Consider the following 20,529-nt stretch of genomic DNA (forward strand, 5'->3'; position numbering starts at 1 on the left):
TTTTATAATTATTAGGTATATATTCATATGTTAAAAAAAATACAGAACTACTTGGCCATAAAATATCAAATTCAGGGCAGCAGTTACCCTGGGGACAGACAGAGATCCATGGAGAACAGTACATTAGCCAGATGGTATGTGAGTACATAAGTATTTGCTATATTACTATTTACACCTTTTCTGAACCCTTAAGTTTTTATAACAAATTATAATTTTTTTTCATTAACAAAAGTTTGAAGCAAGAGTGCATGGTTGTAAACAGTACTAAAAAGCAAAAACTGGGGCACGTGGGTGGCAAAGTTGGTTAAGTGTCCAACTCTTGGTTTTGATTCAAGTCATGATCTCAGGGTCATGGGATTGAGGCCCACCCAGGGCTCCACATGCTCAGCTCAGAATCTACTTGAAATTCTCTCACTCTCCCTCTTCCTCTGTGCCACCCCTCTCTGCTCGCTCTCTCTCAAAATAAATAAATAAATCTTTAAAAATAAAATAAAATAAAAAGCAAAAACTAGGGGTGCCTGGGTGGCTCAGCCAGTTAAGCATCTGACTTAATTTCAGCTCAGGTCATGATCTCAGGGTCGTGAGATCGAGCCCCAAATTGTCAGGCTCTGTGTTCAGCAAGGAGCCTTCTTGAGATTCTCTCCCTCTCCCTCTGCCCCTCCCCCTACTCACACATATGGGTGTGTGCTCTCTCCCTCTCTCTAATAAATAAATAAAATCTTTTTTTAAAAAAATTTGAAAAGCAAAGACTAGAAATGGGGAATGATAAGAGAAGAAGCTAATGAAACAGAAAGAGACCAGACCCTGCAAGCCTTGTAAAACATGGCTTTTGTTTTTATCCTATAAAGCAGTCACTGAAAAGTATTAAGCTAGGGAGGTCTAAAAGATTACTCTGACAAGGTACAGGATAAGTTTCCTAATAACAAAGGCTTATTTATCATTTAACCCCTAATCTTAGTTTATGATAGTGATGTTCAATAAATATTTGCTGAATTAATGAATTTATGGAAGGGATTGGGAGGGAGAAGCAGAGAAGTAGAAAGACAAATCAGAAAGCAGTTGTAATAACCCAGGCAGGAAATATGAGGTTTATAATGATCACCTAAACTTACTATTTCTCTATTTCATAAGAAACAGTAAGATTAAAGAAAGTTTCAAGAGACATGAAATAAAGTAATCATCTATAACAAGAACATGAAGACCTTGGTTCAAATTAGGCAATGCAATAATTCCATATGTACTCACCATTCTTCCGCTCACTAAGTGGAGGCAAATTGGGATTCCTGCCAGGGTGGAGGCCTAGGGTCAGCTCGGGCTGCAAGGAGAGCTCCTGCAGTTCATTGGCAACAGCTTCACTCTGGGGGCTGGGGGCCGCAGACAGGGACACCAGCACTGGTTCATCATCATTTTCGCCAGCCCCTCCTCCGTCCAGCCCATTCACAGCAATGACGGAAGGGGGCAGGCACACTACACTGGAGAAATCCACTTTGGCTTTCGTGATGGCAACCTGGAAATGGAAGGGCAGACAAAAGTTTAGATGTCACTGTGAAGAGATAGACTATTCCACTGGACATATGCTGAATACTATTCTAAATTATATTACTGGCAAGCTACCATTAATCTTAAGCATTTTCTCTAAAGTAAGCCAGCATCATTTTTAAATTAATATTTACTGGGGTGCCTGGGTGGCACAGTCAGTTAAGCGTCCAACAATTGGTTTTGGCTCAGGTCGTGATCTCAGGGTCATGAGATCAAGGTCCACAATGGGCTCTGCACTCAGCGGGGAGGCCTGCTTCAGATTCTCTCTCCCTCTCCTTCTGTCCCTCCTGCTTGTGCTCTCTTGGTCTCTCTCTCTCTCTAAAATAAATAAAATAAAATATTTTTTAAATTAAGTAATTAGTATTTACTATGCTCACAGAGTGCATGTGATTTCAAGTCTGATACTGTCCTCAACTACATCACTCAGGAGGACAACATTCAATTGAAATAAAAGCAGCACACACAACCTATATTGGCATAAAAGGAAATAGTGACAGGAGAAATAGTTATGGAATAAATGTTATCCTCCAACTACCAAGGGGAAGTACCTTGAGAAATAACACTTTAATGAGTATCTTTTTTTTTAAAGAGGTATTAAAGTGTTACAGTGTACCAACATTATCTAGGGGAGAAAATTTCTTTAAGACAACAATTCCCAGGGCAACTGGATGGCTCAGTTGATAAAGCATGCGACTGTTGATCTTGGGGTTGTGAGTTCAAGCCCCACGCTGGGTGTATAGCTTACTTGAAAGAAAAAAAAAACAGGGCGCCTGGGTGGCTCAGTCGTTAAGCGTCTGCCTTCGGCTCAGGTCATGATCCCAGGGTCCTGGGATCGAGCCCCACATCGGGCTCCCTGCTCAGCGGGAAGCCTGCTTCTCCCACTCCCCCTGCTTGTATTCCCTCTCTCGCTGTGTCTCTGTCAAATAAATAAATAAAATCTTTAAAAAAAAAAAACAATGTCCAAGCCAGTAGATTTCATAAAAAAATATAGAGATGTATGTCTGATGATAGATATTTGCCCAACTATTTTAACTTACATGAGTATTTAATCATAATACCCAGAAATGGGTTATTAAAAATAAGACATCTGGCAACATAAGAACAAGATCAGTAAAAATGATAAAGAATACATTATAACACAAAAATCTTTTCAATAGCATCTTTTCATTAAACCACAGCATGGACTAAGATCTGTAAAAATGATAAAGAATACATTTTAACACGAAAATCTTTTCAATAGCATCTTTTCATTAAACCATAGCATGGCCTAAAAAAGAAAAAAAACAAACATAGCATGGACTCATGGTTAAGTGAATTAGGAATTTATTCATTCACTGAATCCTACTACGCAGTTAAGAATTACTTTTATAAAGCATTTAAAATATAGAAAATGATGATCTAATGTGTAAGAAAAGTAAGATATGAAAATGCATACTCATATATAAAAATATTATCCAGAGGAAAAAGAGATAATAAGGAGATACACCAAAAACACAAAACGGGTTTTGACTGGATTATTAACAATTTTCTTTCTTTTTACTTTCTTTAGTTTCCAAATTTTCTCTAGAACACATATATATTGTTTGTATAATGAAAAAGCTACAGTTCTTTTTTTTTAAGATTTTACTTATTTATTTACTTGTCAGAGAGAGAGAGAGCACAAGCAGGGGGAACAGCAGAGGGAGAGGGAGAAGCAGGCTCCCCTCTGAGCAAGGAGCCTGACGCAGGACTCAATCCCAGGACCCTGGGATCATGACCTGAGCCGAAGGCAGACGATTAACCAACTGAGCCACTCAGGCATCCCAAAAAAGCTATAGTTCTTAATCTAGAAAAAGGACCTAGGAGTTCCCTGCAGACTTCAGTGAACACTTTAATCTAATTTGGAGATGAGGAAACCAATAAAATACTGAAACACCATGAAATGAAGAAAGGCATTAAAAACTAAAAAATAAAAAGACCATCACATTCTATCTTCATATAAGGCTACAGTGTGCCCAAACATGGTCATAGTTCTGACTGATACACCTCATAAATATAAAATGGATTGGAAAAGATCCAGATTAGAGCAAGGAAGATGGGGGACTGACATTAAAAAGAACAAAAATATTAAGGACTCTCGGGGCACCTGGGTGGCTCAGTGGTTAGGTGTCTGCCTTCGGCTCGGGTCATGGTCCCAGGGTCTTGGGATCGAGTCCCCGCATTGGGCTCCCTGCTTGGCGGGAGGCCTGCTTCTCCCTCTCCCGCTCCCCCTGCCTGTGTTCCCTCTCTCGCTGTATCTCTCTCTGTCAAATAAATAAATAAAATCTTAAAAAAAAAAAAAAAAAGGACCCTACTCCAAAAAGGCTGGAAGAAGACTAAGTTCAAAAGAAAAAAAGTGGGCGCCTGGGTGGCTCAGTTGGTTAAGCGACTGCCTTCGGCTCAGGTCATGATCCTGGAGTCCCGGGATCGAGTCCCGCATCGGGCTCCCTGCTCGGCAGGGAGTCTGCTTCTCCCTCTGACCCTCCTCCCTCTCATGCTCTCTGTCTCTCATTCTCTCTCTCAAATAAATAAATAAAAAAAAAAAAAAAAAAAAAAAAAGAAAAAAGTTAGGGATTCAATACTAGGAACTTAATATTCTAAGATAGTATGGGCAAACAATGGAAAAGGATTTTTTTAGGGCTTGAACAATTTTAGGAATTAGAAAACAACAAACGTCTAAGAAAATCCAGAATCTAATCTTCAAAGAATTTTTTTCCCATCTTTCCTATGACTTAACCATTTAAGCTGTGTCTCTGTGTGCACTAGGGGAAAAAACTGTTATACATGATTAATCCATCTGGCTCAGTACTCTTTTTTTTTAAGATTTTATTTATTTATTCGACAGAGAGAGACAGGGAGAGAGCGAACACAAGCAGGGCAAGTGGGAGAGGGAGAAGCAGGCTTCCTGCTGAGCAGGGAGCCCGATGGAGGGCTCGATCCCAGGACCTTGGGATCATGACCTGAGCCGAAGGCAGACGCTCAACGACTGAGCGACCCAGGCGCCCCTTGGCTCAGTACTCTTTACCACGGACTCTGAAAGAGCATGTTTGTTTTCCTTAACAGCAGCCTTTTTAGACTAAAAGATTCAATTTTATGATATTCAAGGATCCTCTGAGACCCAGACTCCTTAGGACAGCAGTCCTCAAGACCCTTTCCCCACCCTGATACATATGTGCACATGCTCACACATGCACACACATGCACATGGATGATGGCATGGAGATGTGTGTTTTTTAAAAAACAAAAACTCGTAAGTGAGTCCTAAAGGAAAGCAGGAGGAGGACAGTATCAAAACTTCAGCCCTAAGACCTAGGAAAAGTAGCTTCACATACGGTAACAGGTTTTGTATAAACAATTGTTAATATACAATAAAATACCATTCAGTCATAAGGAAGGAAGGAAATCCTGCCATTTGCCACAACATGGATGAACCTCAAAGGCATTATTGCTAAGTGAAATAAGTCAAACAGAGGAAGACAATGTATGATCTCACTTAGATTTATGGCTACAAGGTGGGGGGTGGGGGGAAATTTGGATGAAGGTGGTCAAAAGGTACAAACTTCCCATTAAAGATAAGTAAGTCCTGGGGATGTAATATACAACATGATGACCACAGTTAACATTGCTGTATGGTATATCTCTCAGTTGTTAAGAGACTAAATCCTAAAAGTTCTCATCGCAATGAAAAAAAACAACACTTCTTTTTCTTTGTTTTTGTATCTATATGAGGTGATGGATGTTAAAACCAAACGTATGGTTGCAATCATTTCACAGTATATGTAAGTCAAATCCTTATGCTGAACACTTTAAACTCATACAGTGTTGCATGTAAGTTATAGCTCAGTAAAACTGGGGAAAGAAAGTTGTGAAATCACTCCTGATTATGAGTTCATACCTCTCACTAGAAAACTGAGAAATTTACCTAAAAAGGTAATTTACTAATTTACTAAGCTAACTCATATTATTCATTGAGCATGAAAGAATAAAACATCTATTCTTAAATTTAGGTCTCACTAATTCAGAACAACCTTCCTCCTATTACTTTGAATTATATTATTATTATTGCTGAGATTCAGAGATTCAATATTTATGCATGTTACTACTCAAGGGATGATAAAAATCCATCACAGAATACCAAGCTTTTTTTTTTTTCCGAACAATTTTATTTATTTGACAGAGAGAGACACAGTGAGAGAGGGAACACAAGCAGGGGGAGTGGGAGAGGGAGAAGAAGGCTTCCCACTGAGCAGGGAGCCCGATGCGGGGCTCGATCCCAGGACCCTGGGATCATGACCTGAGCTGAAGGCAGACGCTTAACAACTGAGCCCCCCAGGCGCCCACCAAGCTTTTTTAAAATGAAGCTTGAATTTAAACTGCATGAGTCTGTAATTCTGGCATGCACTTAATGCACATAATCAGTACTTCCAGAAAATATAAAAGAAAATTGAAGTGTGGAAAATGGCCCCCAAAAGAAAGTCAACCTAGGTCTAGGGCTAGGCATGAAGGTGAAAACTAAGTTTAAAAAGTGATTTTCTTAGAACACATACTTTTTTAGGGGTGCCTGGGGGGCTCAGTCAGTTAAGTGCCTGCCTTTGGCTTGGGTCATGATCTCGGGGTCCTGGGATTGAGCCCTGCCATGTCAGGCTCCCTGCTCAGTGGGGATTCTGCTTCTCCCTCTCCCTCTGCCCCTTCCCCTGCTCCTGCTCGCACTCTCAATAAAATCTTTAAAACATATATATACGTATACACACACACACATTTTTAATAGATTAAAGAAAGGAGTGTCAAATTCTTTTTTTTTTTTAAGATTTTATTTATTTATTTGACAGAGAAAGACACAGCAAGAGAGGGGACACAAGCAGGGGGAGTGGGAGAGGGAGAAGCAGACTTCTCGCGGAGCAGGGGCTCAATGTGGGGCTCGACCCAGGCATTCCAGGAGTGTCAAATTCTGTAGTGACGCAGTTATGATTGTGCCTGTCAATGTCTGGAATAAAAGAAAAAGCCATCTGAAAAACTGCTTTGGGGTGCCTGGGTGGCTCAGTCATTAAGCGTCTGCCTTCAGCTCCGGTCATGATCCCACGGTCCTGGGATCGAGCCCCGCATCGGGCTCCCTGCTCCACGGGAAGCCTGCTTCTCCCCGTGCCACTCCCCCTGCTTGTATTCCCTCTCTCGCTGTGTCTCTCTCTGTCAAATAAATAAAAATCTTAAAAAAAAAAAAAAAATGAAAAACTCTTTATTGAGAAAATCTGAAAAAATAAATTCTGAATGGAATAAAGCAGTTTAATACCTTAGTAACTGATTAAGTTCCATATTTATGGGATCATTAAGGGCTTGGAGATCACTTAAAATTTTCATATGTATACTTTACCACATACTTTTATTGGGTAAATTACATGCTATGGTGGTATCTATTAATGTTTTCAATAATTACTGATTTCAGGGGCACTGGGTGGCTCAGTCTTTAAGCGTCTACCTTCGACTCAGGTCATGATCTCAGGGTCCTGGGATCGAGCCCTGCATCAGGCTCCCTGCTCAGCGGGAAGCCTGCTTCTCCCTCCCCCACTCCCTCTGCTTGTGTTCCTGCTCTCACTATCTCTCTCTCTCTGTCAAATTAAAAAAAAAAAATCTTAAAAAAAAGTATTACTGATTTCAAAAGTTTCAGGATATATCCTTTTAAAATACCATTATTAAACTGCATTACAACGAAACTCTTCCATAAAATCATGGGCCATGGGATGGGGGGGTTAGATGAAACAAGAGTGGCAGAATGTTGGTAACTGTTGAAGGTGAATATTGGGTACATGGAGACTCATTATACTATTATTCTCTCTACATGTGTGTATGCTTGATAACACGCTTATAATGCTTTTTTTAAAAAATAAGGTTATTCCAGGGGCACCTGGGTGGCTCAGTCGCTATGCGTCTGCCTTCGGCTCAGGACATGACCCCAAGGTCCTGGGATCGAGCCCCACATCGGGCTCCCTGCTCACCGGGAAGCCTGCTTCTCCCTCTCCCACTCCCCCTGCTTGTGTCTCCTCTCTTGCTGTGTCTCTCTCTGTCAAATAAATTAAAAAAATCTTTTAAAAAAACAATAAGCTTATTCCATAGAACAAAGTGAAGACTTGGTAAGACATAAAGCAAGGTGTCCTCAATCTTGACCCTGAAAATAAGCCAAATAAAAGTCAGAATCAAGCACTGACAAAAGAAAAGAATATTTAGCATAAAATACATATATAGGGAAGATTTATTTCTAGCACATATATTACTTTCTACTCATTTTTAAACAGCCCACAGAAGAAAGTCCTAGTAAACTGATAATCTGGAGACAAGATCCAAAAATGTGGAGGTATAGTCACCATGTATTAAATGTCTCCTCTACCAATCACTAAATACTCTTAAAATTTTATTTACTGTACAACCTGCATGAAAAAGAACCTAAAAGTATAATATTTATCTCAGATTATATGTATTACATTATTTAGAAAAATACAAAAGTTGTATCTCAAACAAAATACTTTCTGAAATGTCTCAGAGGAAAAGTAAATTAAAAGAACCAAAAGAAAAAAATCTGTGTCATGTTTTAGTGTTGTAAATTTATAATTCCACTCAGTCCGAGATCAAACTTTCTTTTCCATCATAGGATCACCAACTCCAATTTCTTGGCTGCTGATTCACATGTGATCAGTAGCAGCCAGAACAAAAACAACATGGGGGCAGGGTCATCTCCCACAACCCATCTGTTTCACTCTCTTGCTGGCTTGATTCTGCCTCATCTTTTCTCCACCCCACCCCTTTTTTGGGCTACATGCCTTCTGCTGGTGCCGAGTGGCATATGTAACTAGAAGCAACAACACAAAATGTGTTAGAGAAATGGAAGAGCTCAGGCAGACAGCTCATAACTCTAAAAAAGTATATACTAGCAGGATTTTTTTTTATTATGACCCATGACTGAGTTCGTTTCATGCAACCAAATGATATGGTTCTCCTGAAAAAAAAATTTCTGTATAAAAACTGTTTTAATCAATTAATGAACTTCCCTTTAGATGGACAGGTTCTTATTTTCCTTGATTTATCTTCAATAGTAGATAAACCAAAATCTTACTTATTGTCTAAGCAGACATATATATACAGATGAATTTGACACAAAGGAATTCCAGAACAAGAACTTTCTGGGAGTTTATTATGTACGTACTAGGCACTTCCCTGGGTCCTAGAGGAAGTGAGGAAAATATCAAGTCTTGCCCTTATCTCTGTCACTATCACCCCCATTATCTTCAGATGTCTTAAAAACTAGTCAGATGTCTAGGGATGGCATATAAACGGCCTTTCTGTTACCTCTTCATCATAGAAATCATCTAAAACCAAGGACTACAAGAAACAGAAAAATATAACATCTACCTAAAAAGAGTGGAAGGCACATGGAAGAGTGGCGTGACCGTAAATTCTCTGACACTTGTCCCATTGATAGGTAAGGTCTATTTCCCCTCCACCGAATCTGAGCTGGCCTGACTGCCTCTACCAACAGAGTAGAGTGAAGTGATGGTATGCCAGTTCCAGGTACAGATTTTTGAGAAACTGGTAGCTTTTATCTTGGTGTCTTGGAGCCCTGTGTTCCCAGACAGAAGTCTAACTACTCTGCTGGAGAGACCATAAAAAGAAGTCTAGGGGTGCCCAGCTGGCTCAATCAGTAGAGTACACAACTCTTGAAATCAGGGTTGTGAGTTCAAGCCCCACATTGGATGTAGAGATTACTTAAAAATAAAATCTTTAAAAAAAAAATTTCTAATCTTAAAAAAAAAAAAGAAGCCGTCTAAAGACTATCCTGAAAGGAATACTGATCCAGTTGAGACTAGCCTTCTAGACATCCCCACCAAAGTGTCAGGCATTTACACTCTTGGCCCCTCCAGACAAGCCCAGTCATTTGCTGAATGCCACCATGTGGACCCAAGTTAATACCATGTGGAGCAGAAGAATCCCCAAGCTAAGCCCTGCCCAAATTCCTTACCCACCAAACTGTGAGATATGGTAAACGACATCAACACTGGAAAGTGAGATAGTACAGTATGCCTTCAAATTCTGAAAAGAAAAATTTATTTTCGAATGAGAATTGCTATACAGCCTATCAATCAAGTATGTGAAGACATTTCAAGCAACGGAAGTTTTATCTCCCAAGTAGTTTTTTTCAGGAAGCTTCATGAAGCCTTTGCTCACTTCAGGTTTTCAGCTCCACCTGGTCATTCTATAGGGAATCAGTCACCTAAGTTTTCCCTATTCTCCCAACAAAGTGGATAACGGTAATAGTATAACACTGCCTCTTCATTTAAAACAGTACAAGGCCCTTCAGAGTAGTTCTTCACTTCTCACCACTTCTCTTAAGCACCCTCTGCTCCAACCATATGTACCTGTTATGCTGCTCTCTACATGTGACCACCTAGAACTGTCTCTTCCTCCCCAACCTACCCCCATCTCCCTATTATCCATCCCCTTCTTATAGATCAGCTTCCATAAGATCAGCTTCCATAAGATCCCAGGTTTGCTACTACTACTGCTTACTTTTACTACTATTATAATGGATTGATCCTCCACTAGATGCTAAGTTTATTGAGCAAAGGAATTTGGTTCCTTTGTATTTTAACTTGACTATAATACTTGTCTTATTAACTTGACTATAATATATACTAACTATAATACTTGACACAGAATAGGAACTCAATAAATATTTAATTTACTGACTATATTATCCTCACAGCAACCACATCACATATACAATCAAAGCACTGATACAGAAAAAAGAGGGAAGAAAGTTTTGTCACAGGTAGGTATTTATGTTTAAATAGAAATATACAGAAGATCAAAAAAGGCTTCCTGGGGCACCTGGGTGGCTCAGTCGGTTAAGCGTCTGCCTTCGGCTCAGGTCATGATCCCAGGGTCCTGGGATCGAGCCCCGCATTGGGCTCCCTGCTCTGCGGGGAGCCTGCTTCTCTCTCTCTGTCTAGCTTCTCCCTCCCCCGCTCGTGCTCTCTCTCTTAAGTGAATAAATAAAATTTAAAAAAAAAAAAAAAAAAAAGGCTTCCTGAGAGAGGTAATATTAATATTTGAGAATAGCCATAAAAAATGAATAGGACTGACAGGTTTCACTTATTTTTCATTTATTCTTTCAACAAGTATCTACTGAGTACCTACTACATGCCAGGCATTATTCTGGGTTGTAGAGATACTACAGTGAATAAAACAAAGTTCCTGTCCTCAGGGAGCTTATGTTATCCCAGGAGATAGAACAGCATGAACAGGAACACAGATGTGAGAAGGTGTGGATTTATGTTCTAGAAGGGCAGTCCAGTTCAAGTACAAGTTATAGGAGATGTACCTGGACCAGCAAGCTGAGTTTACATCATCAAACCTGCTTTAGAGAATTAATCTGGCAGTGAGGTAAATACTGGATTGAAAAAAAGGAACATAAGATTGGGGGAAAAGTTCTGAAGCTACTTCATTAGGCAAAGTGTAACCTGTTGAGATCCTGAATTTGGGTAGTAAATGTAGAAAGAAGGGAACTGCCACACAACACAGAACCACACCTGGTACAGAGAAGGAACTCAGATCTTTGTTGAATTCATGTGGGATGAATGAGACAGAATTTACACGTGACAGGATGTGTTTGTGTCTGGTTGCAGAGGGTGAAGGAAAGGAAGGTTTCATAGGAACACTCTACTTCCAGAGAGCAGGGGAAACCTGTAATGGAAACGTATTTGAGTTTCCATTAGGAACCTGGGAAGGAAAACATGGAAATGAAGGTACAGTGAGAGAAACAGAAAAGAATACAATAGGAAGAGAACATAAGGAAAAAAGTAGGGAGAGTAAGAGAAAAAGACAGAGGTACAGATATAAGGGAACGACATATTGCTATCACACCGACACCCTTGAAAATGCAGGAATTCCTAGTCTCAGATTGCCTACTTTGGGTCTTAGACCATCCCTCTGACTACTAAAATTATATATACAGCTGAGTATCTAATTATGTATCAGTACTTTCTACTCATACTATTTTAGAAGAAGCTCAATAAAGCTGTAACTTTATAATGCTGACGGACAACCAGCTGTCCCCAAACTTAAAGACACAAGTAGGCTCAAGGGCTTATATGAAGGGACATGAACTTACCAGCTGGAAGCAGCAGAAATAAATAAAAACAGAAGACAAACAGAATATGTATTTTATCCCCAGGCTCAACTTTTTCTTTTTTCTTTTTTTAAAGATTTTATTTATGTATTTTAGAGACAGAGAGTGAGAGAGAGCACAAGCTGGGGGAGAAGCAGAGGGACAAGCAGACTCCCCACTGTACATGACTTGGGGTTTAATCCCAGGACTCTGAGATCATGACCTAAGCCAAAGTCAGACGCTCAACCGACTGAGCCACCTGGCATCCCTCAATTCTTTTTCTGTTGATGACCTCTACACCATTCTTGACAAGCCCCTGCCAGATATCTGTAGCTAGAACATAATCTAATGGTGCTGGGTATACATGGGAACATCTTCCCTCAACAGAGTGGCCCAAACTGCCTTTCAGTCTTAGGTCCCCTAAGAAGGCCTTCTGTGGTGGACCAGACTTCCATTAACTCACTCAATAAATATATACTGATCAGGCACTGTTCTAGGCACTGGGAGTGCAACAGACAGAAAACATCCCTGCTTTCATGGAGCTAACATTATAGTGGGAGAAACATAAAAATAAAGGTAAATAATATACAACAGAATAATTTCAGATAACTAAGTATCATGTGTAGGGAGGGGGCAGGGTGGCTAATTTTGATGAAATGGACAAGAAAGGTCTTGTTGAGGAGGTAATATCTGAGGTGAGACTTACTAAGTAATAGCCAACACTTAATGAACACTTACTATAAGTGAGACACTTCATGTGTATATATTCAATTTTTATAACACCAAGACGTACTTACTTTTTTTTATTAACATATAATGTATTATTTGTTTCAGGGGTACAGGTCTGTGATTCATCAGTCTTACACAATTCACAGCGCTCACCATAGCACATGCCCTCCCCAATGTCCATCACCCAGCCACCCTATCCCTCCCACCCCACCCCACCCCCACTCCACCAACCCTCAGTTTGTTTCCTGAGATTAACAGTCTCTTATGGTTTGTCTCCCTCTCTGGTTTCATCTTGTTTCATTTTTCCCTCCTTTCCTCTATGATCCTGTGTTGTTTCTCAAATTCCACGTATCAGTGAGATCATATGATAATTAAGACGTATTTACTGTTATCATCCCATTTTTTACAGTTGAAGAAATGAAGGCACTAAGAAGTCACATAACTTGAAAATAGGCAACTGGGTTTGAGAACCCGTGCGCCTAACCACTACACAATCTGGCACTACCGGAATTTGATAAGCAGCAGCTAGCCACACAGAGGAAGTAAGTTCAAAGGCCAGGAGGTGGGAATGAGCTTGGCATCTTCAAGGAAAGACCAGCATGGGCAGAAAGCATAGTGGGAGGGGAGAACTATATTCTTCAAAAAAACTGGATGACACTGGGAGGTTTTTTAAGTAATAAAATTTTATGATCTGAAGTATGTTTTTAAAAGATCACTTCGGCAGCTGTGTAGAAAACCTTAGCCTGGGGCGCCTGGGTGGCTCAGTCGGTTTAGCGGCTGCCTTCGGCTCAGGTCATGATCCCAGGGTCCTGGGATCTAGCCCCGCATCGGGCTCCCTGCTCAGCGGGAAGCCTGCTTCTCCCTCTCCCACTCCCCCTTCTTGTGTTCCCTCTCTCGCTGTCTCTCTCTCTCTCAAATAAATCAATTAAAAAAAAAAAATCTTTAAAAAAAAAAAAGAAAGAAAAGAAAACCTTAGCCTGGGGGCGCCTGGGTGGTGCAGTAGGTTAAGCACCCAACTCTTGGTTTCGGCTCAGGTCGTGATCTTAGGGTCCTGAGATCAAGGCCCACATGGGGCTCCACACTCAGAGTCTGCTTGGGATTCTCTCTCCCTCTCCATCTGCCCCTCCTCCCCCACAGGCATGCACGCTCTCTCTCTCAAATAAATAAACAAATCTTTAAAAAGAAAAACAAAAATCTTAGCCTACTGCCTGACTTTGAGTGTGGTATATAATTTACCATTTTGCTGGACCCCCTGGTAATTATTGCAATAATGCTGGTTTTGGGAAAAGTTATGACATGTGATCTTAATACATCATATTACTGAGTTTGGTGATATGAACTTGAGCATATCACTCTGAATAAAAATTAAATTGTCATCCTGTCCTGTTATCTTAAAGGGTCTTATGGGAAGTTATTCTGAAAAGTACAAAGAGTTTAACTATAAGGTGGTATTTTATTGGAAACATTTAACAGAAATTTGACAATTTGCCTTAATGCCTAACCCAAATTCCCCCTTCACCACAAAAAGGCTGCTTGAAATTGAAAGCACTACTTTGATAAGGTGACTTGTTACATTCCTTGAACTATATTCATGCCCACAAACACTATAGCTTTCCTTACAATTCCTAATCCCACCTCTATGGTATTCAAATGCACTCCAATCTTTAAATGTGGAATTATATTTTAGAGATTCCTTCTCTAAGAGAAGTAATGATGGATGTTTAGAAGTCTACAAGCTACGTATAAAAGACCAGAATACATTTAAATATGATCTAAACGTATTTTGTGCAGTCTCCTCCAACATCATGTAATTCATCATGAAATAAGCCAGGAATTTTTTTTTTCAAGTTAGGAATTCTTTGGTCACTTCCACACTTGCAACAAAAACATACTCCAATAAGCCAGGACAACCTGAAACGCTGCCAGGCCACAATATAGAAAACTGCCGTAGTTATCCTGTTCAGGTATGAATAACATGAAAAAAACTACAGTTAACTGTTGAACAACACAGGGGATTGGGGTGCCATCCCCTACATAGTTGAAAATCCGCGCAAAACTTTTGAATTTCCAAAAACTCAACTACTAAACAGCCTCCTGTTAATCAGAAGCCTTCCTGATAACAGAAGCAGTTGATTAACACATATTTTATATACTATATTTTACATACTGTATTCTTACAATAAAGTAAGTTATAGAAAATGTTATTATGAATAAGGAAAATACACTTACAGTACTGTATTTATCAAAAAAAATCCACATGTAAGTGGACTTGCACAGTTCAAATCTGTGCTGTTCAAGGGTCAACTATAGTTATTTCTGAACATACTAACTTTGGAATGAAAAACTTGTTGAGACAAACCTCACCTAGGATGAAGACACGCAGCAGTTGGGGGAAAGGGAAGACATTTACAGTATTGTACTTTGTTTCCACACTACAATAGAGTGTTTGAAGAGAAGCCCTATTTTCCAGTGCCAGAGACTCATATCCTTAGGTTTCCCAATGCGCTCTCCCCCTATGTATCAATATGCTCCCTTCTTTATAAAAGGAGCCATGAATATTTTCCTGAACTCTTTATCAAATATTTTAAAAAGATTTTATTTATTTATTTGTTTACTGAGAGTGCGAGAGTGAGCGTGCAAGTGGGGGGGAGGGGAAGAAGGAGGAGGAGAGAGCAGACCCTGAGCTGGGCGCAGAGCCCAAAACGGGGCTCGGATCTCACAACCCTAAGGTCATGACCTGAGCTGAAACCGAGAGTGGGATGCTACACCGACTGAGCCATCCAGGCACCTCCAAATATTTTTTAACACTGGAATTAAAATATCTTGCCACAATGGAACTGGAGGGTATTATGCTGAGCGAAATAAGTCAAACAGAGAAAGACATGTATCATATGACCTCACTGATATGAGGAATTCTTAATCTCAGGAAACAAACTGAGGGTTGCTGGAGTGGGGGGTGGGGTGGGAGGGATGGGGTGACTGGGTGATGGACACTGGGGAGGGAGGGTATGTGTTCTGGTAAGTGCTGTGAATTGTGCAAGACTGTTGAATCTCAGATCTGTACCTCTGAAACAAATAATGCAATATATGTTAAGAAAGAAAAAAAGAAGAAGAAGAATGTAGCAGGAGGGGAAGAATGAAGGGGGGGAAATCGGAGGGGGAGAAGAACCATGAGAGACAATGGACTCTGAAAAACAAACTGAGGGTTCTAGAGGGGAGGGGGGTGGGAGGATGGGTTAGCCTGGTGATGGGTATTGAGGAGGGCACGTTCTGCATGGAGCACTGGGTGTTATGCACAAACAATGAATCATGGAACACTATATCCAAAACTAATGATGTAATGTATGGGGATTAACATAACAATAAAAAAAATTAAAAAAAAAAAAAATCTTGCCACAGAAAAGAAAAAAATCCAGAAACTGTTGCAACCAGGAAAATCCAAACACAGCAACCCTCACTCTGAGAAAATGTATACTTAAGACTAGCATGTCGTGGGTCAAGCAGAAAAGGCCAGGCTACAGCTCCTAGGCACATACTGGTGCCACAATGAGGGACCCTTAGGACAATGCATATACCTATGAAAGCAGCTTAGAACTCAAATACTGAGGTATATCACCAGCATACTCATCAATTTTTTTTTTTTTTAAGATTTTATTTATTTATTTGACAGAGAGAGATACAGCGAGAGAGAGAGCACAAGCAGGGGGAGCAGGAGAGGGAGAAGCAGGCTGCCCGCTGAGCAGGGAGCCCGATGCGGGGCTCAATCCCAGGACCCTGGGATCATGACCTGAGCCGAACGCAGACGCCCAATGACTGAGCCACCCAGGCGTCCCATCAATCATTTTTCTGAATAATTATAAAAGCAACCTTATTAATTAAATGAATCTACTCTGGCAAGATCCATTACCATACAAAAGCACTGCCTCATTACGTTACATTCATGGTATATGGTGCAGAGAATGTGTTTAAAAATGACTTTTTAGGGGCACCTGGGTGGCTTAGTCAGTTAAGTGTCCGACTCTTGATCTCAACTCAGGTCTTTATCTCAGGGTCATGAGCTCAAGCCCTGCACTGGGCTCCATGATGGGTGTGGAGCCTACTTATAAAAAATAAAAATAAAAATGCATTTTTAGATTCTCACAGTCATTAAAAGATTTCAATCAAGGTAAAATCTCTGGAAATATAATGAATCTCAGCAAAACTTAAATAAAAACAGCTCTTAAGGGGAGCCTGGGTGGCTCAGTGTGTCTGGCTCTTGGGTTTTGGCTCAGGTCATGATCTCGAGACTGCCAGATCTAGCCCTGCCTTGGGCTCTGTGCTCAGTGCAGAGTCGGCTTCAGATTCTCTCTCCCTCTCTCTCAAATAAATAAAAACTTAAAATTAAAAAAAAAAAAAAAAAACAGCTCCTAAGTCATAGGTCATTAATCTTCCCTTCCAATAGCCTCTTGCTTCAAAGTATATTACTCTCAGCCAATTATTTCTAAAAAGGTGCTGAGAATTTCCGATGGAGTAAAATGTAAAACATAACTAAATACAATTTTAACTTCAGTACAATTATATTTAAAGCTTTAAAATAAAGGAGAGAGAGTAGCCACAAAGAGATTCATTTCCCAAACAAAGCAAATAATAACAAAAGTTTTCTTCAAAGCACTGCAGGAGTTTCCACATTACAACTACATGGAAAAAGCAATTATTGGAGAATTTATAAAATGCTGAGACATATAATAGCAGCAGTGAGTGCAGCACATTTTGAAGGCATCTGTACAGGTAACATGCACGATGTGGGTAGCAAAAAAAGAAAAGGTAAATGCACACCAGCATGAAAACCTTCAAATATCTTGTTGGTGGCATATCTTAAAATAGCAAGGTTCTAAATCAATCAAGGAGAAAGAAAGCACACTGGTGATCTACATCTCAAAGAGAAGAAAGCATCTGAACATAGTAACTCAGAAATCTTAGATGGCATATGAAAAAAAGAATACAATGGGAAGAGAATTATGAGCGTTTTTAAATATCAGAGACTGCCAACGAGCAGGAAGTAAAAGACTCTCACCTGGATGATTGTGGCAGGTACTGGAGGTTGTGACCCAATATCCACTTTCCCCTTCTTCCCAGTAACAGAACACCTCAGCTTTAGCTAAGTGCATGCCAGAATATAGACTGCATTTCCCAGCCTCTCCTGCAGCTCGGCCATGTGACTGAGTTTAAGCAAACTGGACAATAATAGTAAAAGTATTAAGTCTGAGTTCCAGGAAATGTCCTTAAAGAAATTGTGTACATTATTCTCTGGACCCTCATCCTTCCTGCTGGCTGGAACATGGATGAGGTCCTGGAGTGCAACCAGCCATGTTAGATTATGAGAAAGAAGCCACATGTTGAGAATGGCAAGGCAACAAAAACAGAAAGAAAATGGTTCCCTGACATTATAGAGCACCACACCAGCCCTGGGCTACCCACCTCTGGACCCCTTTTACAAGAAAAAAAATAAACTTGTACCATGTTTAAAACCACTATTATTTTACTTTTGGGGGGTCACAAATGGTTGGATATAATCCTAATACAGAATTTGGTGCTATGAGTAAGATGCTTCATGAGAAACAATGTAACATATGTGGCATTGCTTAATAAAACAGTTAAGTGGTGAGCACTCACAACTGAAGACTGAAAAGCTAGTGATCATTGTTATGCAAAAGCAAAACACCTGGTTAAACCACTGCCCAATTATACTGGGATGCTACTATTTTAAGGGAAACAGGAAAAATTCAGAATGTCCTATGTGTTGCCTGCTTCTAGTAACTTTCAAGAAAATTATACCGGAGATGGGGCACCTGGGTGGCTCAGTTGGTTAAACAGCTGCCTTCAGCTCAGATCATGATCCCAGGGTCCTGGGATGGAGCCCCACATTGGGCTCCCTGTTCAGCAGGGAGCCTGCTTCTCCCTCTCCCTCTGCGTCTCCCCCTGCTTGTGCTCTCTCTCTCTCTAATAAATAAATAAAATCTTAAAAAAAAAAAAAAGAAAGAAAGAAAGAAAGAAAAAGAACTGCTTTAAAAAAAAAAAAGATTTATACCGGAGAGGTAAAACTCAGACTAGAGCTAAACTCATATAAACAACTTAACCTTCCACCTAAAGGAGCTAGAAAAAGAACAAACAAAACCCAAACCTAGCAAAAGGAAGGAAATAATAAAAATCAGAGCAGAAATAAATGATATAGAAACTAAAAAAACAATAGAACAGATCAATGAAACCAGGAGCTAGTTCTTTGAAAAGATCAACAAAATTAATAAACATCTAGCTAGATTCATCAAAAAAAAAAAAAAAAAAAAAGAGGACCCAAATAAAGAAAATCACTAATGAGAGAGGAGAAATAACAGCCAACACCACAGAAACACAAACCATCGTAACAGAATATTATGAAAACCTATATGCCAACAAACTGGACAACTTAGAAGAAATGGATAAATTCCTATAAACATTATCAACTACCAAAACTAAACCAGGAAGAAATAGAAAATGTGAACAGACCGATTACCAGCAATGAAACTGAATCAATACTCAGAAACTCCCAAAAACCAAAAGTCCAGGACCAGATGGCTTCCCAGGTATATTCTACCAAATATTTAAAGAAGAGTTAATACCTGTTCTCAAACTATTCCAAAAAATAGAAGAGGAAGGAAAACACCCAAATTCATGAGGCCAGTTATCACCCTGATACCATAACCAGATAAAGCCTCCACAGAAAAGGAAAACTACAGGCCAATACCTCTCATGAATATAGATGCAAAAATCTTCACCAAAATATTTGCAAACGGAATCCAATAATACATTAAAAAAAATCATACACCATCATCAAGTAGGTTCACAGCCTTTAAATGGCAGAGCTCCAGTCTCATTTCCATTTGGCAGCCACTGCACTTGGAGTGCAGGGGTTCACTTTTTCTACTCTATAAGGCTTCAAAGGAAGAAGCTTTTAGTCAACTTAGGTTGCAGGCCACAAGAAAGAGATGTATTAACAAAGATGTATTCCTTTATATCTCTGCTTACTGACTGATTAGCTCTAGTCTGAGTTTTACCTCTCCAGTATAATTTTGTTGTAAAAGTTACTAGAAGCAGACAACACATACAACATTCTGAATTTTTCCTACTGTTTCCCTTAAAATAGTAGCATTCCAGTATAATCAGGCAATGGTTTAACCAGGTGTTTTGCCACTGCATAACAATGATCAGTAGCTTTTCAGCCTTCAATTCTGAGTGCTCACCCCTTACCATTTTATTAAGCAATGCCACATATGGATGGGGGGAATAGGTGATACACGTGATAGGGATAAAAAAGAAAAAAGATGAAATAAAGGCTATGAACCTAATCACCAAAACAAAAGTGTGGGGGGAGGGGGTTCCTTAGGGTGGCCTTCTCACAAAAGCCACTGTTTCAGATAGTCTCACTGTAATTGCCATTAAGCTAAAGTGGGGTAGAAATGAGTGAGGCATGGAGATAAATAAATACCAGAGTCATCAGGCTTAAAAACAATGCTTAATTCAGAAATTTATTCCTCTGCCAGGACAGAAAAGTCTTCAAATTTCCTATACAGTAACATTTAATAATTGCTATGGACTTTTATATATTATTAATTCTCTCCTTTTCTGCATAGTTTTTTATTGCTATTATTCTATTTCTATTACACCTATTGTACACTAATTGCTTTGGGAATAGTTATCTTGTCAGAAGACTGCACATTACTCAGACATCCTGGGCTTTGAGCTGAATGCAGTAACTAAATGAAATACTGGAGTAGTCTCTCTTCAGATGAGGTGAATGTGTCATGTGTGTATAAACAAGGGTAGGCATGTATATTAGAACAACCAAAGGGGTAGACTATAGTAAAAAAATAAAATGCTAATTATATCCCCAAAGCCATTCTTCTTTTCTTTCTTATTAATAAAAAACTCAGGCAAAAGGCAACCCACAATTCCTAGACTCCCTTGAAACGAGGAGTAATCATAAGATAACATTCTGGCCAATGGGCTATAAGGAAAAGTATCATATACAACCTCTAGGAAGTATAGCTAAAAGGGGTAAGCATGTCTGCAGCCCT

At 39.7% G+C, this 20,529-nt stretch overlaps 1 protein-coding gene across 4 annotated transcripts in view; it reads right to left on the reverse strand.

The window, feature by feature from the left end:
- The window catches only part of MRTFA (myocardin related transcription factor A), a 199,808-nt gene that overhangs the window by 116,273 nt on the left and 63,006 nt on the right, over nt 1–20,529 (reverse strand). For 2 of the 4 annotated variants that reach the window (XM_078076664.1, XM_078076665.1), the window contains one exon: nt 1,246–1,507. The exons of 1 other annotated variant lie outside the window; for it this stretch is intronic. The gene's annotated coding sequence lies outside the window, so the exon portion shown is untranslated. Of the gene's footprint in view, nt 1–1,245; nt 1,508–20,529 lie in introns of those variants that run through there. One more of the 4 variants, XM_078076663.1, reaches the window with a different exon arrangement.

This window comes from Halichoerus grypus, chromosome 6 (genome assembly GCF_964656455.1).
Source record: "Halichoerus grypus chromosome 6, mHalGry1.hap1.1, whole genome shotgun sequence".
Lineage (NCBI taxonomy): Eukaryota > Metazoa > Chordata > Mammalia > Carnivora > Phocidae > Halichoerus > Halichoerus grypus.